The sequence below is a fragment of the Topomyia yanbarensis genome, chromosome 2 (genome assembly GCF_030247195.1).
Source record: "Topomyia yanbarensis strain Yona2022 chromosome 2, ASM3024719v1, whole genome shotgun sequence".
Taxonomy (NCBI): Eukaryota; Metazoa; Arthropoda; class Insecta; order Diptera; family Culicidae; genus Topomyia; species Topomyia yanbarensis.
Genome location: NC_080671.1, coordinates 132832373 through 132840457, shown reverse-complemented (window position 1 = coordinate 132840457; position 8085 = coordinate 132832373).

The window sequence follows — 8085 nt, the reverse complement described above, 5'->3', positions numbered from 1 at the left end:
AATTAGTGTGGAAAATCGGTTAAAATTGAAAATAAATTCTTAAAAAATCACCTCATCAATCAATTCATGAGAACACTATATATTTCTATAGGTATTCTTCTTCTAAACACATTTGGAACATTGTAAGTGTGTGAAAATTCTCTGAGGAAAGTTATTAATTAAAAAAGCAGCATAACTTCAAAACAAGTGGATTTTATTATTAATCATAGCAACCCTGTTTGAATAGCCATTTAACATCATGATAGATTTAACTAAATACCACTTGGCCGTGTACAAAGAAGTATCTTGTCTATGTACCCGCCCGGGAAGTAGAGATTGATGGTGCAGTCTCCAACAGGGGCCTTAATTGCGAAGTATGGAGTTCGCTCCTACAAGAACCACTTGTTTCAGTCAGTGAACATTCTGGTTCTCAAGCAATTGCATTCAGGAAGAAATCAAGGAGTATTTGAAAACATTTTATTTTCCATCAGCCTCATTTCGAACCATTCGCCGAATCTGCTCTTCCAAACTTTGATCTTTTGGGCGGGGCCAGTCTACCTGTTTGCCTTTTTGTGCTGCGAGGCATGAACTTTCGTTGTTTCAAACAATTGAGCCTGTAGCGACTTATTGTAGAAACAAGGCACGCTGTGGAAAATGCATGTAAATTATGTGGGGATAAAATTAAACATTCTTTTAAGGAACGCTCAAATAATGTAAAAGAGTGCTACGCCACCGACAACGACTAATTTCTACGTTTCCTTGTACACTAAAGAGCGAAAGTCTGACCATCCCATTGTGAGAACATTTTCTGATGTGCCTATAAATTTCCGAAAGAGGAAAATGAGTTTTCTCTCCTAAGCTTCCTCGTAAAGGCCTTAGAACGGTGCTGTTACAAAACCGAAGTAAGTGGTTCTTGGTCTCGGTAATTTTAGAAATTAGCAGGGATTTCCACATAGGACATCAAAAACCCCAAGTGTCCTTATATTTCAGTCCCTACATTTTGCCCCAGGTTCTACACAATGCATTTGCATTACGATTGAAGGTCAGATGAAATGAGTACCCGACGCGAACAACCGTGAACAGTCTCCTACCTCGTGGTGGGCAGAGATTGCTTAGAATTATACGCAAAAGGGACTTTTGAGCGTCGGATCGCCCGATTTTTTTCCCAATATACGCGACGCTACAAATGCAAATGCAAAACTTGATGAAATCTGAAAAAACGCGATTATTGGCACCGGTCCGACGACGGATTAACGGACAGATCATCAGAGAAATAATGTTTCGTCTGGTGGCTAGGACCTACGTTGTGTATTCGATTCATCCTGTGATTGGAATACACGAGACGTTCGTCATATGATACAGCTATTGTAACCCGAGACAGTTGGAGCCGGAGCCTAAATCAATATTTAGCGGATGGCTTCAGCGCCCCTCCCGAAGGAGACCATTCGCCTTGTTCGGTTTGCCCAGCTATTGAGACCCCTCCTACGGGCGGGTACTATTTGTTTCTGAGTACTGGCTCCAGAATGGTCCAACTGGACTCAGGTACCTTGATTACCAGTCTGAAAACATTCGCTAGAAATCAACAACAGTATACAAAGAAGGCCTCAGACCGGTATAATTAATTAGCTCTAACGCTTTTTATCATCACGGGCAAAGATCTACTCAAACACAAGGTCCCCAATCGTGGCCGATTTAGGAAAGGTTGAGTCGAAGGAAAAAGGAGTCAACTCTGCTCGCTAAAAACGGAAACGACCGAAAATCGTGAAACTGCCTACACCAGAAAATACCAAAAAAAGTTTACTGCAAAAAAAAACTGTTTAATCACTTCAACTCATAATTCGCTTACAAAAAAAAATATTTATTTCACATTTCGGGTCTCGAACCCAGGCCTTCCAACTTGCTAACTAATTTCCTCGCAGCGCGCTAACCAACATGGTCACTGCCTATCCTGTCTCTCTCCCTTCCCAAAGCATATCAAAAATCTAACTACCTAACGTGGTGTTCATCCGAAAATGAGTGGCTCAACTTACGGTGCGTGCATATACAGTCGGCGTGTTTGCGTGTAATACATCGATTTCATCGCTGACCTAGGATTTTCACGAGGTGGGAAAAATAAAACCGCCGAACAAAAAAACTGATAATCGGGTTTCGAACCCGGGCCTTTTGAGCTTGTCACGAAAACACTGTCACTTAGCTCACTGAACCGGCATTTGCGGTTTTAAACAAAATTGATCATGCGCATGTCAAAAAAAGGAAATGAGTACTCACACTACCATGGTTTTACGTGGGTCGCTCGAAAATCCAGTCCGCTGGAGATGCTGATCCGGTTGCCACAAACGATTTGCCCGGTCGTTTGCTAGCAGAGTCTGACCTGATGGAGGTCACTGCATTACATGTTTCCCACGTGGGTTGATCGATAGTCGGTGCCCAGCCACTGGACGTATGCTGGCAACGACGCTGCTCCCTAGCTAGCGCGAATTTGACGGTCGTCGCTCTTCCGGATGGTTCACCGGGAACTTTGTAGCTAGATGGCGGGGTCAGAAGCGGTTGATGACGGATGATGATCGGTGTGACGGGATGCTGCAGCTTCAAACCTTAATTCGGGAATACCGACTCTAAACTACTGCTTCGATATGCGGGAAGCCACTTAACTTGTACGAGTTAGAACTATAAAACCACACCGGCGCGAGAAAAAAAACTAAACCACTCCTGCCTCTTCCACGATCCAGAACAAAGTGAAAAATCAGATCTTTGGAGTCCTCAGTTTAAAGCATGAGTCATATCTTCGTGACCGGAACTACGCAATCGTTCACGAAATTACGCAAGTTTCCTCGAAGCCTTTTTGTATACGGCTTCAACTTCTTTTGAATATCCCCAGACCTCGATCCTCTACCACCAAATCCCGGGTGCTGCCGAATGGCTTTCAAAACCCAGAGACAAATAGTTTCCCCTCCACTATAGCTTATTCTGCGGTTAAAGGTCGCAGAAAGGGTTATCTCAAAGCGGGGCGACGTCTGCGTCGCGACCACCCGCCAAAAGTAACTCGGCTCCAACCACGACTGGATCCAGTGGGTGCTCAACCACTCATCTGACAGTTCATTCGAAGGAACTCCAACCAACCACTCACTCTCATTCACATTTCGGGAGAAATTACAGAAGCTTTTACCCATGCTGAGCGGACCAGTTATTCGAGGGGCCGCTCGATATTATTTACATTCATATCGTAGTACTACACTATGCATCGCTTTTATGCTAATTATTGTGACAGTAGTGGTGAGTGCAATCATAAAAGAGGCTGTGCTGCCAATATTCTCCTCATAAAATATTTACCATTCAACGACCATGCCCACATCGTTACAGTTACAGGAGGCTCTCCGTTTAATGGAGCATGGAAAGCACTCTTTGTATTTCCTGGGGAAAACATGAGAGTTTTTGAGTACTTTATCTGAAAAATCATAGCAGATTACCTAAGTTTGAATTTTTTCGTAATGCTCCATTGCGGGTAATGGATTAGAATGATAATGAGGAGGTGGACATATTGGCATCAGAAGTTTTTACATATGTCTTCTCAGAGGACCCTCGAAAATTGCCAAATTTCGTGGAACGATGGGAGTTTAGGAATCGCAAAGGTATCAACAAACCTTGGTCCAAGAGAATGGATGAGGGTCATGACTTCATTCGGTGATATCTCGGGTCATGTACAATCACTATATGTAGAAGACCCATCTCCGGTGTATTGAAGTCGTAGAGAGCGGTCTCTGCGCTTGTGGTGGCGGTTATCGCGATGTTAAACATGTTGTCTGGTCGTGCGCTAAGTATTCTAGTACCAGATCTCCGTTAAACGAATCCATACGGCCTCGTTTCAGTCCATTCCGAGATGCTATACCAAATTCGTTACTGATACTTTTTGCATGCATCAGGCAACTGGGAAATTGGATTATGACTTTTATTGGTTCGGTTTTCGATAAAAATACACTGAAAAAATTTCAGTTTGAACAAGGAAAAGTTTTATTTCAAATAACTGTTTATCCTTAAAAGTGCCCAACTTGAATTTTTGATAGGTAGGGAACATAATTACATATTTTGGAACAAAATTTCATCCAAATCAAAGATGTTTTTTTTTGTAAATCGACTTTAAATTTTTAAAATCGATTTTTCAGTGTAGAAGTCGAAAAAGAATTTTTTCAATATTTTTATTCAAAAATATGACTAATTTTATGGAAATCACTCCTACAACATGTTTTTGTAGAATTTGTCATTTTTAGACTATAGACATTTGAAAAAAAAAACCTGTTTTAATCCACCTAGCGGTGCAATTGTTCCTTTCTCATTTCTCTAAACAATGGCTCGGTGGCTGGTTATGTTCATCATAATTGTGGAAATATCCATTACATTCTTAGTACACTTTGTACTTATACACAATGGATTGCCAGCCGCGAACTTGATGAGCTACGTGTCGACGGTGAAACACTTGAAAGAAAAAAAATATCATACTTCATTAGCCTAATCAGCATTAGATCAATGTTATCTGCTTGCTAATTCATTTTGTCATGCGGGGGTTGGTGTGTGAGGAGGGCAAAAGTTCCACGAACAAACGACTCCCCAGCTTAATTTGATATGCTTTGTAATATAGTGGTGGTTTAAAGATGATGGGGCTGAGAGGGAGGGGTATGAGGGCTTTTAAAGGGAGGTGAGTGAACAGTAGAGAGGGGAGTAACCCCTCTCCGTATACCGTCACCTACGCCTCTGTTAAAATCCAGAAACCTTATGCTAGTCAAAAAAAATTTGGCCGGGATTAGGTTGACGTTTTTCAGAGTGATTGTATGATTGTATAACCTTTCTATATGAGAAATTCAAAAATGTGCCAAAATCCAAAAAAGTGAATTTTCGTCAATTTTTTTTCGAGTCTGCATCAAATCTCGACGTTTCATGCACCTTAAAGACATTTAGCCACAAAAATAAAAATTCTATTTTTAATTTTTCCTATAGTTTATATAGGAAATTTCTGTGTGGCCGCAGTCCTAAATCCGTAATTCCGGAGCCAGAATTCCGATCGATCCAAAATAGCTTTGAAAAAAAACCATTTTTGTTTTGAAAATCACCTGTAACTATGCAAACAAAAGAGATAGAAAGTTCATTGCTTAGGCAAAAATGTGCATTTACAAAAGTTATCAAAACCTCAAGAATAAAGTATTTGCGAGAAATTAACACATAAAAAGATATTAATAAGCAACCAATTTTTCAAGAACCACCCTACCTTAAATATTGCAAAAATCATAACACATGAACCATTAGAGATAGCCATATAGTTTCTTCAGAAAAGTTACTTCAATTTGATTAATTTATAACTTTGTAGAACATTATGTAGCTGAATTTTACATATCAAAAAAGTTGATACTTTGAACACTCTAATATAAAAATTCGGCAAGAAAGTTCTAAGAAAGTTTGCCGAAGATACTATATATCTGAAACCAAAGGTTTGGGCGCAAACAGTTTTGTCTTCCTAAATACAGCTTTGGGACCATAGTTCATTGTGGACGAATCATCCAACAAAAATAAAAGATAAGGGTCAAACAAAAATAAGTCAACCGCCGCACCAATGCTAAACGAACAATTATTGTATTTGGGCAGGTTAAACACTGAAGAAATCAGCACAAATCGTTCTATTTCCAATAGACCTGCTACATGTGTGTATTAAGTTGGTGATGGTCGTGGTCGATTAGTGATCGTATCTGTAAGACGAAGATGAAGCTTGAATCTTAGGATTGCACTCAACCACCAACTGTAAGGACCAACGGCAACTCAAATAGGCTCAGCTTGAGGAATAGGGTATGATATTTTACACGGAGAACTATTCTGAAGAATACTTAGAGAGTCTTGTATATGGACCAAATCGTGACAAGAATACATGTGTATTCCAATAACGTGTACGATTCCGTGAAACAAAACAAATCACGGTAGATTGCTAGAACATAAGTATTTATTGTGTATTTCCACAACTGAACTATGATGATGTGCTGTATGTTCAAATTGCATTAATGAAATTAATTTATCGTTCAGAGAATCCGAAGGTTGTCTTTCACCATTTTTGTACAACATCCGAAAGAACCCAAACTCGTATTAATCAGAAAAGCGGAACCTGGAACATGTCCATAACTTCAATCCCACGGACTGCGAAGAAGTAAATATCCATTTCCATAGATATTCGCTAACCGCTTTCTTACTTAGCCTTCCGGTGGGTGCGTTGAATTGTGCGACATTAACAAGCAGTAAATATTAGATATTTTTAGAGCATTGTGGAATCGAGGAATCGAATGTTGCTTGAGGTGCCAGTATTATGTGTATATATGGTTGTAGATTCTCGATCAGCGATATACTGAGAGCTATCATCTTTTTGTTCACTCTTGATAATCCTGCATGAGTTTTTGCACATCATTAAACTTTAGTAAATCGGAGAAGATATGGAAGTGAAAAGTGTATCGGATGTGTTTTTTATAGTGACTCTTTGTATGTGGAATAGATGTTTAAAAACAACAGAATACAGCATCAAAAGTATCGCATTGAATAGTGTTTCAAAAGGGCAATCGATTAAGCTAAGTATCTAGTCATATTTTAAATAAATTGTTGACAAAATTATGAATTAATAAGGAAACATATCCGTGCTTAGTTTCTTTTTCATTCCGCTGTATTGACCGGAGCGGTATCAGTATGAATGTGTGAGTTGTCGATTGATGAGAATGGAGTAAACGCAAAACTGCTACTAGTGAGGATGATATGCAGCCTGTGAAGAAGTACTGAAAGAGACGATAATGGCGTTTTAGTTTGTGCCTTATGCTACACCGCTGTAATGCCCAAAATAGATAGACTGATTACGCCCAGCGTTGCCAATGTTCCAGATATATCTGTAATCTTCCAGATTTTTCCCAACTGAACAGACATTCGTTCAAACCAGACATTTCGCCAGATTTTTTAAATTTTGCCAGATTTTTCCAGATATTCTGAATTCTAAGTTACACCCCAGCGGGGATACCATTATGCCAGATTTATATTTTTTAAGCATCCAGCAAAAAGTCAATCCTCTTATTCTATCGGATTTGTAAATTATAGAAGTTGTTACGCACAAATTTTAGACATCTGGGTAATATTTGCCCAAACAAAAAACAAATTATACACATTCTATGAAGACCAAAATGTATGACGAATTTCGATTACTTTGAGGTCGCTGTCAAGTGAAGTGACAGATTTTGCCAGACATTTTTAGTTGAAATGCCAGATTTTCTTTGGAAAATAGTGGCAACCCTGATTACGCTTAAGTTTGGATAATCGTAGCACCGACTACGCTGGTGTAGTGCACTATCAGGGGCGAAAATGCCATAAGAAGAACAGTAATTAATATTTTCTGATTTAGTTTTCGATCTAAAGTTGCTGTAGCCGAGCGTAGAATTCGGGTTTACAAGAAGTAAAAACACGCATGAACTTATTCGCATGGTGAACGTGGTGACGGTCTCTGTTTAACTGTACAAAGTAAGGAAAGAAAAGCAAAAAGCAAAGTAAGGTAAACACATGGCAAGATTGAATAGGGTAGCCAGTAAAACAAGATGCAATATAAAGGTGTAACCATAACAAAAGTATTTAAAACTTGTTTTGTGTGGTGTTGAATGTGGTTGAGACAGATAGATCGTAGAGTGTAGCTGCCATTCAAAAATATATTTTTTTCTCACTGTTACTGTGGTATATATCTCATTTCAGTCAGCGAATATAACAAGGCCCTGGAAGAGAATTGAGAATACATGCTTCCATAAGGAAATTCCGTTGAGGGAAGTATCATTATCTGGTTCATTTCTTACCAAAGTGATTCATTTTTCAACAAATAACAAATAATAACACAAAGAACCATTCATGTACGGGTCTAGGTGAATTTTGTCAATCTTGCTAGCGATTCGTAAGCGTGCTAGCATTTTCCCCCTCCCCCTATCTCTCCATCTGAGTGTATAATGTTTTTAACAAACTGTGAACTAGCGGCATATTTGTCACGTTTTCTATGGAAATTCCTATCTTTATGGATCAGAGTTACGATCATGGGCAGTGAAGAGCTCTAGGTTTTAC